Genomic DNA, 21525 nt, shown 5'->3' with positions numbered 1-21525 from the left:
GCTGGTTGTTTAAAGTGTACAGTTAGAAACAGAAGCAGTTTGAACAAGAAAGCGGTTAAACAAGGTTTAGTATATTGAAGTACAGTTTATTGTTAGTACTTATAAACTTCATAGTTGCTAGAATGAGCAGGATTGAAAATGCCACTCAATGCACATCTTGCCACATGTATGTGCACTTGGAGCAACTGTTCCAAGGAGCATACCGCTGTGAGAGGTGTGAGCGGTAGTCTCTTTTGAGTCAGAGATTGCTGATCTGAAGAGGAAACTTGCAATATTGAGGGACATTGGCATTCTTGAAAGGTGTTTAGTGCTCACTGAGCAGGCCCTTGCTTCGACTAGTGGTGCAGATTGTGGCACTGTTAGTGAGGAGCAGATAGGTAGCTGGGTGACAGTTAGAAGGGGAAGTAGGGGCAATAAGGAGAGGCAGGTCGTTTCTGAGCTGACATCCCAATAGATTTGCCATGTTGAGTGAAGATATTGGGAGTGTCAGGGCAGAAATGGCAAGGCTGGGGGAGACTAATTCCACTAGCAGCCAGGAGAATAGTTCCTCCAGCACAGTGGGGACTCAGGATGCTCAGATACAAAGAAAGATTGTGGTGGTAGGGGACTCCATTATTAGGAAGGTAGATCGGGCAATCTGTTGCCATGACCGCATGAACCAAACAGTTTGTTGTCACCCGGGTGCTCGGGTTCGGCACATTACGGATCGGGTAGACAGATTGTTGGGGGGGGGGGGGGGGACTGGGATTGACTCGGCGGTCTTGGTAAACGTTGGCACCAGTGACAAAGTTAGAGACAGATGGAGGGTCGTAAAAAATGATTACAGGGATCTAGGCCAAAAGCTTAAGGCATGGACCTCCAAGGTAGTATTTTCTGAAATACAACCAGTGCCATGCACTACCGCAGGGAGAAAGTCAGAGATCAGGGAGGTTAATGCATGGCTAAGAAAGTGGTGCAGGAAGAAGGGGTTTGGGTTTTTAGAGCACTGGGACTCCTTTTCTGAGAGGTGCCATCTATATTCTAGGGACGGATTGCATCTCAATGAAGAGGGATCTTCTGTGCTAGGGCGGAGAATGTTAAAAAGGTTGGAGGAGATTTTAAACTAGGATGGAGGGGGGAGGGGAATGAAACAGATACTGAACTAAATGGAATAGAGGAGGATACAAGGTGCTATGGAGGTAGAATGGGGCAAGTGCGAGTTTGACAAGCAGTGAGACACCCGTAGTTAATTCAGATAATACTAAAAACTTCTAAAGACTAAACCAAGTGGGCGCAGAAAGTAAGGAGCAGATAATAGTACAGGCTGAAAAAAAAACTTAAACGCATGCTTGCTAATGCAAGAAGCCTGACAGATAAAATGGGGGAGCTTGAATTAATAGCTGCAAGGGAGCAGTATGATATCATAGGCATTACTGAAACATGGTGGGATGAAACTCATGACTGGGCTGTTAATTTAGAGGGTTATTCCCTTTTTCGGAAGGATCGAACAAATAGAAGGGGAGGTGGAGTATGTTTATATGTTTAACTGGATCTTAAACCCATTATTAGGGATGATGTTTATGAAGAGAATGATGAAAATAAAAAATAAGCAGTGGAGGTTAAAGTATAAAGAAAATGTTTGTGGGAATATGCTATAAACCACCAAATATCTGTGAGATTGAGGAAGCTAAAATACTTTTGCAAATGGAAAAGGCATCAAAACGGGGTCATATTTGCATAATGGGGTATTTTAATTATCCAGACAGACTGGGGAAATTAGATTAGCATTACAACAAAAGGAAACAGGTTTTTGGGGGTTCTTAAAGATAATTATATGCCCCAAATTATTGAGGGACCAACCAGGAGAGGGGCAGTACTGGATTTGGTAATATCAAACAATGTAGAAGTAATAACAAATATTCAAGTCCTGGAACATTTGGGTAACAGTGATCATAACATGGATTCATTTGAAATAAATTATCAAAAAACAGATTACTTGGGTTCAACAAAGACCTACAAACTTTAGAAAGGCAGATTTTAATAAACTGAGGGCTAATCTACAAGTACTGTAATACACTGGGATGATGTTTTTGCAGGGAAAAATGTAGAAGATAAATGGGCAGTCGTTAAAACATTGTTAGAAAAGAACATTTATCAGTGTATACCCTTGGGTAATAAGAATAAAAGAAATAAGTCAAAACCAATGTGGCTAAATAAACAGGGGAATATACTGGACACCTAACAAGCTCCTATTGAACCCCCAAAATAACCACAACATATATATAAGCATATGAGTGTCACAGAGGAGTGCTACTGAGCATGGCAATATATATTTAAAATCAGAGACAGAACATAAAACACAGACAGAGCTCAGTTTTTAGCACATCCAGTGAAACTCATACACGGTTTTGGGGGTTCAATAGGAGCTTGTTAGGTGTCCAGTATGTTTTACAATTGTTGTTCAGCTAGTCTTGGCTGATTGGAGGGTGGCAACCTCCTACCTAATTGTAGCTCACCCCCTCCCACATTTAAATGGTTAAGGGCTCACTCCATGGCATCTTCCACTCAGGGGAACTTGCTGGCTTGCAGTATGGTTGTGACAACTCTAATACAGAGTGCTTTTCCTGGTAATGTACAGGTTATTAAAAGCTTCAATCAGACTTAGAACTTTGCAACTGATACTGACAGATTTACTATAAATCATTCTTCCTGTTACTACACAGGTTATTAAGAATTTATATTAGCGTTAGTTACCCCTGAATTGTGGTCTGCCGGGCAGTTGGCTCAGGGGCTTACAACAATTTTGGCCAAAAATGTTAAACTAAAAGACCATTTTACTTGATATTTATACATATATATTTAGGCACTGTACCGTGTATGAGTTTCACTGGATGTGCTAAAAACTGAGCTCTGTCTGTGTTTTATGTTCTGTCTCTGATTTTAAAAGAGGGGAATACAAAGTGATTGTACCCCAAGGAAATTCAATTAAATGCACACCACTAGTTAAAATAGAACTTTTATTTAGTTTTACTACTTAAAACATATATTAGAAAGATGTGTGTGTAACTGTATTAAAAAGAAATTAAATCAAATAACAAATGCACCAAAAATCACCTCGCTCCCTAATTCCCCCTTTTTGTAAATAAACAGGTAGGGGAGGAAATGGACAAGAAGAGGAAGGCGTTTAGATTCTTTAAGTCAAAAGGGTCGGAGACATCATATCAGAATAATAAGGAACGTAACAAAAATTGCAAAAGGGCAATCAAATTAGCAAAAATGGATAATGAAAAAAGGATTGCAATAGAAAGTAAGGTCAACCCAAAAAGTTCTTTAAGTACCTTAATAACAAAAAAATGAGAAAATAAAATATAGGACCCTTTCAGTGTGAGATGGGTAGGCAGATTATTGGAGATAATGAAAAAGCAAAGGTATTAAACAAGTTCTTTGCCTCTGTGTTTACCAGGGAAGAATCAAGTTCAATAGTAGTGCCGCAGGAGGAAACCACAACCTCCATATTAATGAACAATTGGTTAACTGAGGAAGAAGTTCATAAGCGGCTTGAAAAAATTAAAGTAAATAAGGCACCTGGCCCCGATGGCATACATCCAAGAGTTCTCAAGGAGTTAAGTTCAGTAATAGCCAAACCAATTACATTTAATATTCAAGGACTCCATTTCCACAGGCTCAATACCACAAGATTGGCGTAAAGCAGATGTGGTGCCTATATTTCAAAAGGGAGCTAGATCACAACCGGGGAATTACAGACCTGTAAGCCTGACTTCAATAGTGGGGAAACTACTTGAGGTTTAATACAGGATAATATTCAGGAATACCTAATGGAAAACAAAATTATTAGTAATAGTCAGCATTGATTTATGAAGGATAGATCATGCCAAACTAACCTTATTTGTTTCTTTGAGCAGGTATGTAGGAATTTAGACCAGGGTAATGCAGTTGATGTGGTCTACTTGGATTTTGCAAAGGCTTTTGATACGGTTTCACACAAGAGGTTGGTGTACAAAATAAAGAAACTTGGACTCAGTAATAATATATGTACCTGGATTGAAAACTGGTTAAAGGACAGACAACAGAGGGTTGTCATAAATGGAACTTTTTCAGGTTGGGCTAAAGTCGTGAGTGGAGTACTTCAAGGATCGTTACTGGGACCCCTGCTTTTTAACTTGTTTAGTAATGACCTTGAGGTTGGCATCGAGAGCAAATTCTCCATCTTTGCTGATGATAACTAAATTGTGTAAGGTAGTAGAATCAGAGCAGGATGTAATTTCTCTACAGAAGGACTTGGAGACTGGAAACGTGAGCAGGTAAATGGCAGATGAGGTTTAATACAGATAAATGTAAGGTTATGCATTTGGGAATTGTAAAACATACAGGACACCTACAAGATCATATTGAACCCCCAAAATAACCACAACATATATATATAAGCGTATAAGTGTCACAGAGGAGTGCTACTGAGCATGGCAATATATATTTAAAACCAGAGACAGAACATGAAACACAGACAGAGCTCAGTGCTACATCCAATGATGGGGGTTCAATATGAGCGTGTAGGTGTCTGTGACGATAGCCTGCCACAGGTCATTAGGGAGGCAGAGGGATAGTCCTGGCGTGAAAGTCCATCAGCATTGCTGTTTTCACTGCCCTTTTTGTGTTGAATGGTAAATTCAAATTCTTGCAAAGCCAAGCTCCATCTCAGCAACTTGGCATTCTCCCCTGATACCCTCTGTAGCCAACTTAGGGGATTGTGGTCTGTGATGACCGTGAAAGCCCTCCCATATACATAGGGCTGAAGCTTTTTGAGTGCGCACACAATGGCCAAGCACTCCTTTTCAATGGTGGCATATGCCACATCCCTGGGGAGCAGTTTGCGACTTAGATACACTACAGGGTGTTCTTTGCCGTCGTCCCCCACCTGGCTCAACACAGCCCCCACACCAAAGTCTGAGGCATCAGTCTGAATAAGAAAATGCTTGATATAGTCTGGAGCAGCCAGTATAGGGGCTCCAGCAAGCACAGTTTTCAGGGCCTGGAAAGCAGTTTCACAGGCAGGAGTCCAGGTAATAAGCACAGGCAGTTGCTTCTTGGTCAGATCAGTCAGGGGTTTGGCCAGGGCGCTGTACTGTGGGACAAATTTCCTATAGTACCCTGCGGTGCCCAAAAATGCCATGACCTGTTTCTTGGTTTTTGGAACAGGCCACTCAACTATGGCTTCTACCTTGGCTGGCTCTGGCTTGAGATGCCCTCCACCCACCTTGTGCCCTAAGTACAGGACTTCTGCCATTCCTACCATACCCTTAGTGGGTTTTAAGGTAAGCCCAGCCTCCCTGATCCTACCCAGCACCGCAGACACATGTCCTACGTGGGATTCCCAGGAATTACTAAAGACAGCAATGTCATCTAAGTAAGCCCTAGCATAGCTCTGCATCCCTTCCAGTAACCTATTGACCTGGCGTTGGAAGGTAGCCGGGGCATTCTTCATCCCAAATGGCATCACCAAAAACTCATAGAGGCCACTTGGAGTGATGAATGCTGACTTCTCCCTAGCCTCCAGGGTCAGTGGTATTTGCCAATAGCCTTTGCTCAAATCCATGGTGGTCAGATACTTTGCCCCCGCGAGTTCATCTAGTAACTCATCCATGTAGAAAACCTCTCAGGAAGAGAAAAAGCGCCGCACAGCACAAAAAAGGATAAGTGAAGGCTGATGTAGGGGAATAAAAAAGCTTTATTTGCACAAGGTGCAAGCGAGTCCTCTTGACGCGTTTCGGCCTGGCAGGCCTTTGGCAAAAGAGTGATTCGCTTGCATCACAAGACATCTAGTTATACACCAGCAAACCTATGACAGCTGTTCATGTTACTCAATGTAATGAGTTTCAGGTGTCCAGCATTACAATCATTAGCAACCTCAGTGTCAAACATAATGCTCGCATAACCAACATATCCGTCAGATGAAAATGTTTAAAACACAAAAATACAAATAAAATGACCAATCATTATGACCAATAGCATGAACATATACCCTAAATCTAGGTGTTTCAGATCGGTGTATTAATGACAGGTCAATAAAACATGAAATCTATACTCCTTGAGCTTGAATAAAGCAAAAAAATCATTAATCTAAATTTATTCACAGACCCAGATAAATGGAATAGGAGAATCAAAAGGCTGTAACAGACATTTTAAACATTATTATACATTTATAACATTTTTTAACTTATCATGATGTGGAAGTTATTGAAAGATGCAATTGAGCAGGAAATAGATGGGAATATTTATATCTCAAAAATAATCTCTTGTAAAAATATAAATAATACAAAAATACCATGAAATAATATAAAATAATAAAAATAATAATAATGATAAACGAGAACAGAGGGGAGGTGGGGAGGGGGGGGGGGATGGAGAGGGGGGAGGCGGGGGGGAAAGTAACATGACAAGAACAGTTCTTTTCTTGTCGTGTTACTTTTTCCCCCCCTCCCTTCCCTCCTTCCCCGCCCTTCCTCCCCTCCCCCTCCCCCCCTCCCGTTCCACCTCCCCCTCCCGTTCCACCTCCTTTCTTTTTTTTTGGCGGTGAAGAGCAAAGATCATGAGACGGAGGCATCCCAGCTATATCCAGGAGAAGCAGGAATACATACTATGCTGAAAGACCGGACAGGCTTGGTGTAAACAACCACAAGGACTAACACGTGAGTTTCCCGTGTCCCAACCTTATAGTGCTCATGGTGAGCCGGTTGGGGGGGGAAGGATAATATATTATACCATACTATATTACGGTTGTTTATAGCCTGGGTCTCAAAGATTCACCATATCATCTCCTACCAGCAGGACTATGCTTTATTCTGAGCGCCTGGAGGGTTAGTCAGTTGATTTACCCGTTTGTATAGTAACTCATCCATGCGGGGCATGGGGTAAGCATCTGACACCGTCCCAGCGTTGAGCAACCGGTAGTCCACACAAAACCTGGTGGTCTTGTCCTTTTAAGGAACTAGGACTACTGGACTTGCCCAAGGGCTCTGGGACGGAGTAATTACCCCTAGGGTCAGCATCTCCTCAATCTCTCTCTCCATACTGGTCTTGACCTCTGCTGACACTCTATAAGCGTGCTTATGCAGAGGCTGCAGGTCCCCTGTGTGTACTGGGTGTTTAGTGAGATGTGTGGTCCCTGGCATGTCAGTGAAGAGGGCGCTGAACTGAGCTAGCATGTCCCTGGCTTCTCCCTTCTGCCTAGCACTCAACTGTGCCTCTATCTCTACCTGCTCTACAGTGTTTCCCTGCCTTGCCTCCCCTAGGAGATCAGGCAGAGCATTGCTCGCCGGATCTTCCAGCAGTGGGCTACAAATGGCCAGCACTGCTACCATACTCGGTGCTCTGTACTCCTTCAACATGTTGATGTGGTATGTCTTGTGCCTCTCCGGCGCTACCTGTACAACATAGTTGCACTCATTCACCTTTCAGATAACCGAGTACGGTCCCGACCAGGCAGCCATCAGCTTGTTCTCCCGAGTGGGTTTGAGAACAAGCACCTGCTGTCCTGGGATGAATTCTCTACTACGGGCCTGCTGGTCATACCATCGCTTCTGCTTGGTCTGAGCAGCCCTGAGGTGGTCCTGGGCCACCCCCATGAGCATCTCTAACCGGTCTCTGAGATCTACTACATACTGGATCACTGAAGCATCAGTAGCAGTAGTCTCCCCTTCCCATCCCTCACGGAATAGGTCCAGAGGTCCACGTATCCTGCGGCCATATAGTAGCTCGAAGGGGGAGAAGCCTGTAGATTCTTGCGGTACCTCTCGGTATGCAAACAGCAAGTGCTGCAGGTGAATCTCCCAGTCTTTCCCCTCCGCCTCTATAAAGGTCTGAAGCATCTGCTTCAGGGTCCCGTTAAACCTCTCACATAATCCGTTTGTCTGGGGGTGGTAAGGGGTAGTGCGCCGGTGCTGTACACCGCAGGCATCCCAGAGACAATGTAACAGTTCACTCATGAACTGCGACCCCTGATCGGTTAGGATCTCACTAGGGAAACCTACCCTAGCAAAAATGTTCAGCAAAGCTGCTGCCACTGTCTTGACATTATGGTGCCAAGCGCTACTGCGTCAGGGTACCGGGTGGCAAAATCCACCACCGTGAGGATGTAGCGCTTCCCTGACCTGCTAGGAATCATGAGGGGTCCTATCAGGTCCATCGCTACCTTCTGGAAGGGTTCCCCTATTATCGGTAGGGGTTTCAGGGGTGCCTTCACACGGTTGCCCGCCTTACCCACTCGCTGGCAGGCATCACAAGAGCGGCAGAAATTGCTCGCATCTCGGGATGCCCCCGGCCAGTAGTAACGCTGTAATAACCGGGCTCGTGTCCTGGTGACCCCCTGATGTCCCGCTAACGGAATAGAGTGAGCTACCCGTAACAATTGCTGTCGGTACCCCTGGGGCACTACTAGCTGTCGCTTACCGGTCAATCCCTCCTCTATCCCCGGGTTCCCTTCTTCTCTGTAGAGGAGTCCCTTATGCCATAGGCAGCGCTCAGTGCCCTCCCTTGCCTGAGATTCGGATGCCCGAAGTCTCACGCCGGCCAGGGTAGGGTCTGTCTTCACTGCCTCCCTAAACTGGGCTCCTAATTCTGGCCATCCCCCAGTCATGTCATTGTCAGGGAAAGGGGACAGAGTGAGGGGAAACAGTAAGTCAGTCTGTGGTTGCAACTGATCCTGGCTTACCTCCCCGGGCTCCTCTGCGCCCTCCGCTAACGTTGGTCCCAAAGGCTGGGGGACTGGAGCGGCCGCTGCCGGCATTGCCGCGGTCTGGCTCCTGGTAACCGCCGCTACTGCAGCGGGCTGGGGCACACGGTCGTAGGTGCAGGTCATCGGTCCCAGGTCGTTGCCCAAAAGAATGTCGGCATCCAAACCGGGTAAAACCCCCACCTCCCGCACACCCTTGCCCACCCCCCAATCCAAAAAGATGCGGGCCACCTGCAGGAAACGTGGCTCTCCGTCGGCCATAGTGATCTGCATCCCAGGGCCTGGGATCAATTCCTCTGGCCGGACCATATCAGGTCGGACCAGGGTCACTGTGGCTCCTGAATCCAGCAAGCCGACTGCTTGCCGGTCACCGACTGTGACCGGGGTAAGATGTTTGCTCCGGCCGTCTGTCTGCTGCAGGTCCGCGCCGAGATGTCCTCCGCTCCTGGCTGTAGGCACCGATGAAACCGGGATAGGGGTGACATGGGACGTCTCACTGGGAGTTGTTTCCATGACCGGTCCTGGTTCTTTGGTGGAAGCCACCCGCACGTGGGCTACCGGCTTCGCAGCTGGGGTGCGTTGCCCTCGATAGGGTCCGTTGGAATGCAGGGGTTCCGGGCAATCTGGTCTGAGGTGACCAGTGCTGTTTCAATTGTAGCACCGGCGTTCATGCCGGAGCTCTCCCTCCTTCTGTGACCCGCTGCCCGCAGGCGGCTTTTGGGTCCACTGGGGGGTACTCACAGCTTTCTTGGCCGGTACCGGCGTGGTTACCGCTTTGGCTAGTACCATGGCGGTCATCTGGGACCGGCTGACCACATAGTCATCGGCCATCCTCGCCGCCTCTGTGTAGGTCTTGGTTTTTTTTATCATACACCCAAGCTCTCACCGCCGGCGGGCACTGCTGCATGAGCTGCTCCTCAAAGATGAGGTCCAGCAGGCGTTGGTAAGTCCTGGCCTCAGAGCCCTCCACCCAGTGTAACCCGTACAAGGCCATGCGGGTCACATAAGTGACATAGGTCTCCTGAGGGTGCCTCTCCTCCAGCCGGAATTTACCCCGGTAAGCTTCAGAGGTAAAACCGTGCTGAAATAGTAAAAGTTCTTTCAGGTGGTCATATTTATCAGCAAACTCCCCTGTAAGCGCCATCAATGTCTGTTTAGCCAAGCCGGAAAGTAGCGGGTCCAAGCGTGCAACCATATGCTCGGGAAGCACCTTGTACCGCCGGCACTGCGTCTCGAAGTTCCTTAAAAACATGTCGATTTGATCAGTGCCTTCCATGTACTTGGTGAGACTGTGCTTGTCCAGTTGGAGTTCATCTTTGCGGGTTTGGACCGGGGGGCAATAAGCGGGTCTGTTCACTGCCATTGAGAGAAACGTTAGCCGCTCTTCCGCTGTCCCTCGGTCTCCCCACTTGGTGATCAGTGCCAACATTTCGGGGGTAAACAGACTGGTGGCCGCAGGCATCAGTGCCCCTCTTGTCGCACTTGTCCTGGGAGGTGCACTTGTCCCCTCCCCGGGATCCTGCCGCTCCGGAACTGGGTTCAGTCCCTGATCTCCGGGCGGCTGTACAAGGGCAAGCTGAGTCGTATCCTGATATTCTGCAAGCTCGGCTTCATGTGCTGTGATTGCGGCAATCATACTCTCGACCTCCTGGTCCACATATTCCAGTCCATAGGCACGGCACTTGTCTTTTAGCTGATTTCTAGTTTTCAGGTAATAGGCGTTCTCCGCTTCACTCATGGTTCTGGATCGCAGCAGGTGAGGTGGTGTGACAACTTGCGTTACTTGTTGCACTAACGTGTGTTCAATATCTTTAGACCCAGGAACTCGCAATTACCATCGAGTCCCCACTATATTACAGTGTCCCGCAGAACACTAGTAATACATGTCCAGTTCAATCCCGCCGCTGACCCCAGTTAACTTTATAGCCTGTGACGATAGCCTGCCACAGGTCATTAAAGGTTACACAAATCACTGGGTTGAACTGAACGAGTCCGAGATATAATAAAGTATATTTATTCCTTTGGATAGGTGAACACACGAATAATACAGTAACAAACAAGAAGTACACTTACTTTGGGGTTGGGGAATGAGAAGTATATAGCATAGCAATTCTCTCGCAATCAGGTAGCATTCAGATGATAAATTGAAGACCAAGGATACAGGGTGGACATCAGTTTATAAACCTTTTGTGCCCTATCCTTAACATTGAGTACCGTGGATTGGTTCTCAATTACCTCTAGCCACTCGTTAACGTGGGAACACTTTTTGACACATGCCCCCCGGCTAGTTGGTATATGCGCAGTAGAGCTCGGGGGTCCCATTTCTATAACCCCTCCTCTATATCAGGAATGCCAGTCAGTCTACCAAACGGAGTACCTGGCAGGAAATCCTTTGTTGTGAGGTGTGAAATGGAACACTTGAAGACTGCTCTGGTTTGAGTAGTCTCCACCCTCATGCAAACAGTGGAGGTGGCAAAACCCTTTGAAACATACTCAGGTCCTAGACATTGGGTCGCCGTTCTGGCCATATGCTACCCTGGTATGCAAAGGAATTTCCTCTGGGTTTTACCCATACCTTGAAATACAGTATGATGGATAAAACATGAACATATTAAAATATCTGGTTCCTTTGAATCCAGCAGGTCCAAACTTCCCAGTTCTCAATGCCGGAACTGGGACACCCTAGGGTCCAATTTGCGACCTGCTACGTCCTGGGAAACCGGAGATATGGGGCGATGCCGCCGTTGAAGTCAATGGAGTTTTTCCGCCGTAGCCGGTCAATGGGTTTTGGCCGCCACTGGAGTCTATGGGAAAAGTCCTGAACCTTCAAGGGGGTCCATACTCCGTCGGGTTGGTCCAAGCGGGTAAAGGATGGTTCTTCAGCGGTGCCGGAGCAGTGGCTACAGATACCCCAAACCCTGATCCGCTGGGCCCTCCGGAACCGGAGCTATGGATTACCAATATTCAGCTTTTCACACTTAGCCGTTTTCCTGAGCTGTTTCTGCCGCCGCCATTGGAACCTATGGTGCGGCCCGCTCTTCTCGGTTCGACCCTTATCGGGGGTCCAGGATACGGAGACCCGGTTGTGGTCGAGTGGGGGGAGGTCTAGGAACTAGGGACAGAAAGAATTTTATTTCTAGGGGCCCTAGAACTGTTTATTCCCACGCCACTTGTCGTTGAACTTGACTTGTAAGTGATCAAAGCTCTCCTATTGAAAATGTATCCGCATTGCGGTTAAGCGGTTTGGACGGCAGCCAACTCGTTCCTGGAAAGCTCTCTCGAGGATTTCTCCATTGAAGACAATGAGCCCATTGACTTTCAATGGGAAACCGCAACTTTCCCTCTCGGCCGCCATCTGCTGGTCTTCTCAGGAACAGGACCCAAACAGCAAGATTCACCATTAGAAAGCATTGAGCCCTAATGGCGGCCTATGGGAACCTGCAAAATGGTGCCTGAAAAGGCGGGAAAGTTACACAAAGGGCTATAATCACTATACAACTAGTAACCCTTGTGCTCCCGGATGGATCCCAGTGTGTGTGTGCTGCAGACCAGATGTTACAATAAAACAGGGGGAACAGGGGAATACACATTTAAACATCATAACAGGGGTTAAATCACAGTTCTGGGTCTTAGCCCAGTTAACCCTTTGTCTCCCTGGTGAGGTCAGGGGATGGCCAAATGGGGTGTAACCCCTTTAATCCCGGGCCACCCCCTTTCTCCCTCTACAGTGTCCTGTATGTTTTACAATCCTTGTTCAGCTGGTCTTGGCTGTTAGGAGGGTGGCTCCTTCTTCCTAGTTTGAAGCACACCCCCTCCCACTTTCAAGTGGTTAAAAGCTCACTCCATTGCATCTCCCACTCTCAGGGGAACTTGCTTGCTTGCAGTTTGATTGTGACAAATCTAATACAGATTGCTTTTCCTGGTAATGTACAGGTTAATAAAAGCTTCAATCAGACTTAGAACTATGCAACTAATTTTTACAGATTTATTATAAATCATTCTTCCTGGTAATGCACAGGTTATTAAGAATTTATATTAGTGTTAGGTACCCTTGAGATGTGGTCTGCCGTGTAGGGGCTCAAGGGCTTACAACACTTTGGCCAAAAGTTAAACTAACCATTTTATTCAAAAGAGATTATATATATACTGCACCGACACACTTTATTCGAGCAAATACCCAGTATGTACCTGGCAGATACCTGGAATGCGCCGCTCCTCACCTCTGACAAGCCCCGTTGCGTTTGCCTTCCCAGCCTGGGTTCATGCCTGGCTGACGGGCGGCTGATCTGTTAAATGATAATGATTAGGATTTAATAGGCTGCAATGCTTCGCGTGTCTACCAGATGGCATAAATTCATGAATTGTAATGCAGTATATATATATATACTGTGCAGTATTGCAGCCAGGGGGAATAAAATGCTTCAATCCCTGCTTGGAAAATACCTCAATGCACTCGGGCAGAAAACAGTCACAAACCTCAATACACCCGGGTATACCCGAATTCGTGGGACTAGCCGAGCTCGAATAAAGTGTGTCGCCAGTGTATATATATATATATATATATATAACAAAACAAAACAGAAATAATAAAGGAGCGCCTAATGCAACAACCTGCCTAACTGTGAATAAGTAGCCAACTGCGTTGATACAACCTATGGGGTGGCTAAAGTGAAATAATATAATTAAAAAACCCTATGTGATTCTAAGATAAAATGTGTAATAACTTTAATACAAAGTGTACATAACAAAATTGTTAAAAAATGCTTCTGGAAAAAAAAATTTTTTTATGTTGTAATACAAAAAATATCTAGAATAAAATAAAAAATATAAAAAATATGAAAAAATGAAAATAAAAACTTTTTTCCAAAAAACTTTTAAAAAACCTTAAAAGTCACAGAGTCCTGTTCCAAGTGAATGCATCCAGGTATAGGCAGCCCGTTTATAAGGGATCACAACTCCCTAGGAATACCTATGAAAGAAAAAAGAAAAGAAAACAGGCGCACACCTAGTGCATTAAAGTTTAACAATAATTTTATGGAACATTTAAAACCAGACAAATGCCCACTCACAAGTAAAGCGTTATTTGAAAGCAGTTATGAGATTGGCCCTCATAAGCCAGTGGTGCCGTTCGAGCCTGTAATGGTGTCCTCTCGTGCGCGGTCTCCTTCTACCGGAAGTGGCGCTCACCCGGTCTGGTGTCCCGCACAAAACGGAAGTCCCTCCAGGAAACCGAGGCCTCTCCTGACTGCCTCTAGCTGCTGCACTAGAGGCAGTCAGGAGAGGCCTCGGTTTCCTGGAGGGACTTCCGTTTTGTGCGGGACACCAGACCGGGTGAGCGTCACTTCCGGTAGAAGGAGACCGCGCACGAGAGGACACCATTACAGGCTCGAACGGCACCACTGGCTTATGAGGGCCAATCTCATAACTGCTTTCAAATAACGCTTTACTTGTGAGTGGGCATTTGTCTGGTTTTAAATGTTCCATAAAATTATTGTTAAACTTTAATGCACTAGGTGTGCGCCTGTTTTCTTTTCTTTTTTCTTTCATATATATATATATATATATATATATATATATATATATATATATATATATATATTTACTATAGAGAGAAACCTCGCTCTAACCCCTAGCTGGTGAAGGCGTGCTGCCAAGGGATATACTGAATGGACAAAAAATGTGTACCAAGGAAGGTACACCAAAAGAATCCCCTTATAGGTGCACCGCAGACCTAATAGTATAGACGGTCAGGGGTGGATGTAGTGAGTCAAAAAAACTTTATTAATTATCTATGTAAGCGTGTAGTTAAAACAGTATATAGTGCAATACCATATACCAAAATAAAAAATAGACTCCTAAAGGTCTATTCAAACTCCGCCAAGCGACTCGCTGAGCTCCAGGGCAATTGTCTATGTGGTACCGTAACTACATAGGGTATCTATTAACCTCCCAGTCACATGGTCCACAAACAGGGTAGGTATATGTACTTAAATAATGATGTAGGTATACACGATGGGATCACTTGGAATAATTCCCCTTAGTCTCTAATAGATGTATAGAGTGAGTGATGGGGTATGTGATCTTTGTAGGTTCATTGGGCATCAGAGTCCCTGTGCACATACCTAAATGACCCTGATTGTATATTGAGCCCGTCACATTGTCAACCTAGGATATATAAGTGTTAATGCTCCTAAAATAGCCTTATAGAGGGGGCAATGTTATATCAGCAATTCTGCTACCAAAGTAGGGTGTCTAATATCTTCTCAGTCACATGGTCCGTATACAAGGTAGGTATACTCAGATAGTGAAGTTAGTATACATAATCTGATCACTTCTGATGGTTCCCCTTAGTCTCTAATTGATTTGTATAATGGATGGTGGGGTATGTGATCTATATTAGTTCGTTAGATCTTCATGTCCCTGTACAGAGGGTACATATATCTTAGAATGTGTAATTAGGGACAGGGTGTCACGTATTCAATATGCTGAGAGAAGGGGGGCTGATACTCCAAAAGTCTGTGTTTTATTCGTTCTCATATAGTCTGTATATATTGATGCTGCTTATTGACCTTGAATGTATATAGAACCTGTCACGTTGTTTTCCTTGGATACATAGGAGTAAGGGCTCCTAGTATAGCCTAACAGAGGGGGCCATGCTCTGTCAGCAGTTTTGTTACCAGTGTTAGCTCTACAGGCACTCACAGTATGTCAAAGTAGCACAGTCACGCAGTGTATAGACTGCGCATGCGTCACGTGTGGTACTGTGTGTGTCCCTGAGATATTCTTGCGGACATACGTTGCGCATGCGCCGAGGCTGGAGTCTGCCTTGACCGCTTTCGGCGGCTAGTTTGAAGGTGAGTGGTGGGCACATAGAGACACTTAGTGTGTTAGGGTAAGTTTGATGATTCTCTGGCGCAATGGTATTGTCATTACGCAATGTCTAGAAGTCACACATCAAAGTTCCCAGTATGTTCCGGGCCGCGCATGCGTCACTGACAGAGCTGTAGGTGCTCTGGTGATACTTCAGTGAATGCCAAGTGCGCATGTGCCAGGGCAGGGCTACGTAGGTGCTATATAGGGTTAACAACGGTGATAGTGAAGTTAATAAGGGGCGCGGTTACAGCGATATAAAATAGGGTAAAGTTATATCCATGTGACAGCAGAACTGCTTGTGATTGAGATGTTGCGCAGGGAAAAGTCCCGGCCGCTCTCAGCGAAATAATCAGCTGTTAGTTGTGCATATGTTGCGCAATGTGCTGTAATGATACAAGCAGTTTTGCCAAGGGAAAGCAGTGTAGATATTGACTCGTGGAGGTGCTTGCTGCATTTATTCACATAGTAGTGTAGGCTGAGGATACATACTGCCTAGATAGCAAGTGCTGCCCTGCGGCAGTACTAACACCTCTTTAATTGGGTGTAACAAGTCAATGGTGATATTATAGAGAGCTGGGCCCTCAGAGGGCTGCTAGAGAGCTGACAGAGTTAGTTTATAAGTCGGCAAAAGACCCGACATGCCGCATGTTTCGTCACTTCCTGTGACTTCATCCGGGGTGGGCGTTACTGCGTTCCTGATCGCTTCTTTATACCCGGTGGTAACCATGGCGATCGTGAGACGCCTGATGCCGGTTGGTGGTGTTACAAAGGTACTGCATCCTGTGCTGACCTTAATTCATACTAGTGGTATGAGATTGATTGAAAAATGACTGGATTCAATGAATGTGTTGTTACTAGGGAGAGGCAATAGTGGAGGAACATTGTTTAAAGGAAAGAATTAAAGACAAAGCCTTCATTTAGGCCAGATGGATAATGGGTATTGAGCAGATAGATCCATCTGGCCTCACGTTGCAGGAGTTTCTTGTCCCAATTCCCCCTGCGGATGCTATGCCCTGGAAGTTTAGAGTGTCTAGCTTCCCTGCATGATGTTCTCTAACGTGACGAGAGACAGGGGTATCCAAAGCGTTCCTTATGGATCCCATGTGTTCCAGGATACGTCTTTGGAGTTCTCGTTTTGTCTTTCCAACATACTTTTTCCCACAAAAACAAGTTATTAAATAGATGATCCCACTGCTTTTGCAGTTAATAAAATGTTTGATGTTGTATGTTTTACTGTTGTCAGTATTTGTAAAGATCTTACTTTCCTTTATATAGCTGCAAGCCTTACAGTGGTGGCATTTGTATGAGCCTTTAATACTCAACCAAGTTGTACTTTTTCTGTTATTTCCCACCGTGAAGTGGCTGTGTACCAGGTGGTCTTTGATATTTGATGCCCGTCTCCAGACGATGGAGGGATGACTTCTAAGGACCTTCTTGAGATCTTCATCATTCGTCAGGATTGGCCAATGTTTGGTGAGTATCTTATTAATGTCTCTCCACTGGTTGTGGTAAGTGGCAATGCACCTAATTTCACTCATTTTGTTGCTCTCATCCGGTGATTTGGGTTTTAATAAGTCAATGCGTGGAGTGTTGATGGCACGGTGGTATGCCGTCTTTAGTTGGCGGTTGGAGTATCCCCTGGCTAGGAAGTTGTCCCTCATTTTTCTGCTTTCTTCCTTGAAAGCCAAAATATCTGTGCAGTTGCGTCTGATGCGCAGAAATTGTCCTGTCGGGATACCCCGTATGAGGGGTTGAGGATGAAAACTGTCTGCTCTAAGGTAGCTATTTGTGGCGATCTCTTTCTTGTAGTTGGTCGTAGAAAGATAACCATCATCGTTGATAGTTATTCGCAGATTCAAGAAAGTAATGCTGCTGGTGCTGGTTTCCGATGTTAGCTTAAGATTGTGATCATTAAGGTTTAGCAGTTTAAGAAAGGTCTCCAATTCATTCTTTGTGCCCTTCCAAAGTAGAAGGATATCATCTATATAGCGTAGCCACAGATCTATGTGGTCCGTATACATAGACATTCCTTCTGAGAAAACACTGATTGCCTCCCACCAGCCCAGATAAAGGTTGGCGTAGGTGGGGGCACATGTTGTACCCATGGCCGTTCCCTGGATTTGTAGATAGTATTTAGAATCAAACAGAAAGTAGTTATGTTCCAGTACAAACTCTAACAGCTCAACAATAAAGGCATTATGTTCAGTAAACAGGCAACTCCGTGATGATAAAAAGTGTGTAACCGCGAAAAGGCCAAACTCGTGTTTTATACTGGTGTATAGTGACTCAACGTGACTCAAAACTAACCAGCAGACTACCCTTAGTAACTTGTACTCCTTCAAGTCTATTGAGGACATCCTTGGTGTCCTGGACGAAGGAAGGTAGAGATGTAACAAATTTTCTGAGTACTTTATCGATGTATATGCTGCTTGGTTCGGTAAGGGAACCGATACCCGCCACTATAGGTCTTCCAGGTGGTTTGTTGATGTTTTTGTGGACCTTGGGGATGCTATAGAAGGTTGCTATAGTAGGATCTTTCTGCATCATGAAGTCATGTTCGTTCTTTGATATAACTTTCTTCTCCAGACCTTTGCGTAGTATGGTGCCCAAAGCTTTTTGGAATGGTACCGTTGGGTCACTGGGGAGAATCCTATAGCACTTTTTATCCTTGAGTAGTCTCAGGTTTTCTCTTCTATAGTCCTCTGTTTTAAGTATCACTAAATTGCCTCCCTTATCGGCTGGTTTTATTGTGATTTCATTCAGGTTTCTTATTTCCTTGAGTGCCTGTTGTTCTTGTTGGTTCAGATTACTTTGTGTCCTGGTTTCTTTCAGGGACTCCAGGTCCTTGGTGACCAAATAGGCTAGGCTATACTAGGAGCACTTACTCCTATGTATCCAAGGAAAACAACGTGACAGGTTCTATATACATTCAAGGTCAATAAGCAGCATCAATATATACAGGCTATATGAGAACGAATAAAACACAGACTTTTGGAGTATCAGCCCCCCTTCTCTCAGCATATTGAATACGTGACACCCTGTCCCTAATTACACATTTTAAGATATATGTACCCTCTGTACAGGGACATGAAGATCTAACGAACTAATATAGATCACATACCCCACCATCCATTATACAAATCAATTAGAGACTAAGGGGAACCATCAGAAGTGATCAGATTATGTATACTAACTTCACTATCTGAGTATACCTACCTTGTATACGGACCATGTGACTGAGAAGATATTAGACACCCTACTTTGATAGCAGAATTGCTGATATAACATTGCCCCCTCTATAAGGCTATTTTAGGAGCATTAACACTTATATATCCTAGGTTGACAACGTGACGGGCTCAATATACAATCAGGGTCATTTAGGTACGTGCACAGGGACTCTGATGCCCAATGAACCTACAAAGATCACATACCCCATCACTCACTCTATACATCTATTAGAGACTAAGGGGAATTATTCCAAGTGATCCCATCGTGTATACCTACATCATTATTTAAGTACATATACCCACCCTGTTTGTGGACCATGTGACTGGGAGGTTAATAGATACCCTATGTAGTTACGGTACCACATAGACAATTGCCCTGGAGCTCAGCGAGTCGCTTGGCGGAGTTTGAATAGACCTTTAGGAGTCTATTTTTTATTTTGGTATATGGTATTGCACTATATACTGTTTTAACTACACGCTTACATAGATAATTAATAAAGTTTTTTTGACTCACTACATCCACCCCTGACCGTCTACACTATTAGGTCTGCGGTGCGCCTGTAAGGGGATTCTTTTGGTGTACCTTCCTTGGTACACATTTTTTGTATATATATATTTAGGCACAGTACAGTGTATAAGTTTCATTGGATGTAGCACTGAGTCTGTGTTTCATGTTCTGTCTCTGGTTTTAAATATGCATTTGGGGTGCAAGAATAAAAAGGCGACATACAAATTAAATGGGTATAAATTGGGGGAATCCTTGATGGAGAAGGATTTAGGAGTGCTTGTAGACAGCAGGCTTAGCAATAGTGCCCAAAGTCATGCTGTAGCTGCAAAGGCAAACAAGATCTTAGCTTGCATTAAACGGGCAATGGATGGGATGGAAGGGAAGTGAACATAATTATGCCCCTTTACAAAGCATTAGTAAGACCACACCTTGAATATGGAGTACAGTTTTGGGCACCAATCCTAAGAAAAGACATTATGGAACTAGAGAGTGCAGAGAAGAGCCACCAAATAATAAAGGGGATTGACAATGTAACTTATGAGGAGAGGCTAGCTAAATTAGATTTACATTAGAAAAGAGGCGTCTGCATCAGATCTTTGTTGGAGAGGCTGTGGTCAAAAGGGGGACATGGCACACATCTGGTGGCTATGTCCAGAAATTAAGAAATACTGGACTATGGTCCAAAATCTAATAAAAGAGGTCACGACCCTCGAACTACCTATTGACCCACTGACCTACCTGCTGGGGAGACCGACTGAGGAAATCGGTCGACCAGTAAGGAAATTAATCTCCTTTATTCTTACAGCGGCGAGATGTGAAGTTGCGGCCTCATGGAAGAAGGTTTCCCCCCCCACTAAGGGAATGATTAAAAAAAGAATTAACGAGGTGATGCAGATGGAAAAAGTCACAGCCTACCTAAAACAAACATCTAACCCATTTTACAAGGTGTGGGAACCTTGACTGACATTACAGGACAACAATATCCACCACCACCCTAACCCCCCAAATTAATGAGAGATCCCTGACACAAGAAAAGTAAAATACAACAAATTGGAGGCCGATCGCTGGGGGCAAACACCCGCCAACCCCCCCTTCCCCCCCTCTCCTCTTCTTCACTAGCCTTAATGAGGCCCCACCTTCTGGGCATTTAGATATGCCCATCTTCCAGAAAAGTTAGAAAATGTTGTACTGTATTGGGATGTAAAATCATCACGTCTGTATGTAACCATGTAACTACCCAATAAAAATGTTTGAAAAAAAAAAAAAAAAAGAGGCGTCTAAGGGGGGATATGTTAACTATACCCAAATATATTCGGGGACAATACAAGGAGCTTTCAAAAGAACTTTTCATCCCACGGGAAGTACAAAGGACTCGGGCCACCCCTTAAGGTTGGAGAAAAGGAGATTTCACCAGCAACAAAGGAAAGGGTTATTTAAAGTAAGGGCAATTAAAATGTGGAATTCATTACCCATGGAGACTGTGATGGCAGATACAATAGATATGTTCAAAAAAAAGGTTGGACAACTTTTTAGAAAGGAAAGGTATACAGGGATATACCAAATAAGTAAACATGGGAAGGATGTTGATCCAGGGATTAATCCGATTGCCAATTCTTGGAGTCAGGAAGGAATTTATTTTTCCCCTTATGAGACATCATTGGATGATATGACTCTGGGGTTTTTTGTTTGCCTTCCTCTGGATCAATATTTATGGATACTAGGAAACAGCGTTCCTAGTGCACCGTGCTCAGCTGTAGGGAGTCTCTAGGCATCCAATTAGTATACAGTATACCCTCTAAATGAGGAGAACAGATCAACACCACTCTCTGCAAATGTATATGTGAACAGTGTCTCTATTCATATCTCCTAAAATGTGGGGAAAACTGTGCTTTGTTGGTGAGAGTCAGTAACAAATCTCTGATCTCCCAGTATACAGTATATAACTTTCCCCTGGAGAGAAGACACAAAGTATATGACTCCCAAAGCGTAATGAGCTAATGGGGGTACTCACAGTAGAGAGTTGTCTTGTGCGGTGAATCCCACGGCGTGCATCACGTTGAAACAGGCAAACAACAGGATATCCTCACGGAAGAAAACGGAGCACAGCAATGCAGCAATGAGGGGGCTAGATACCGGTATAAAAGTCCTTTATTCCATGTTAGACATCATGGCATGGGATAGGTTAAAAATCT

General features: G+C 44.8%; 1 protein-coding gene across 7 annotated transcripts in view; it reads right to left on the bottom strand.

Moving 5' to 3' along the window:
- LOC142501347 (SURP and G-patch domain-containing protein 2-like) overlaps positions 1-21525 on the bottom strand; it is a 137275-nt gene that overhangs the window by 102585 nt on the left and 13165 nt on the right. The window lies entirely within an intron of this gene.

This window comes from Ascaphus truei, chromosome 8 (genome assembly GCF_040206685.1).
Source record: "Ascaphus truei isolate aAscTru1 chromosome 8, aAscTru1.hap1, whole genome shotgun sequence".
In the NCBI taxonomy this organism is placed as follows: Eukaryota; Metazoa; Chordata; class Amphibia; order Anura; family Ascaphidae; genus Ascaphus; species Ascaphus truei.
The sequence above is the reverse complement of the archived record's forward strand: the minus strand, read 5'-3'. Positions and strand labels throughout refer to the sequence as shown.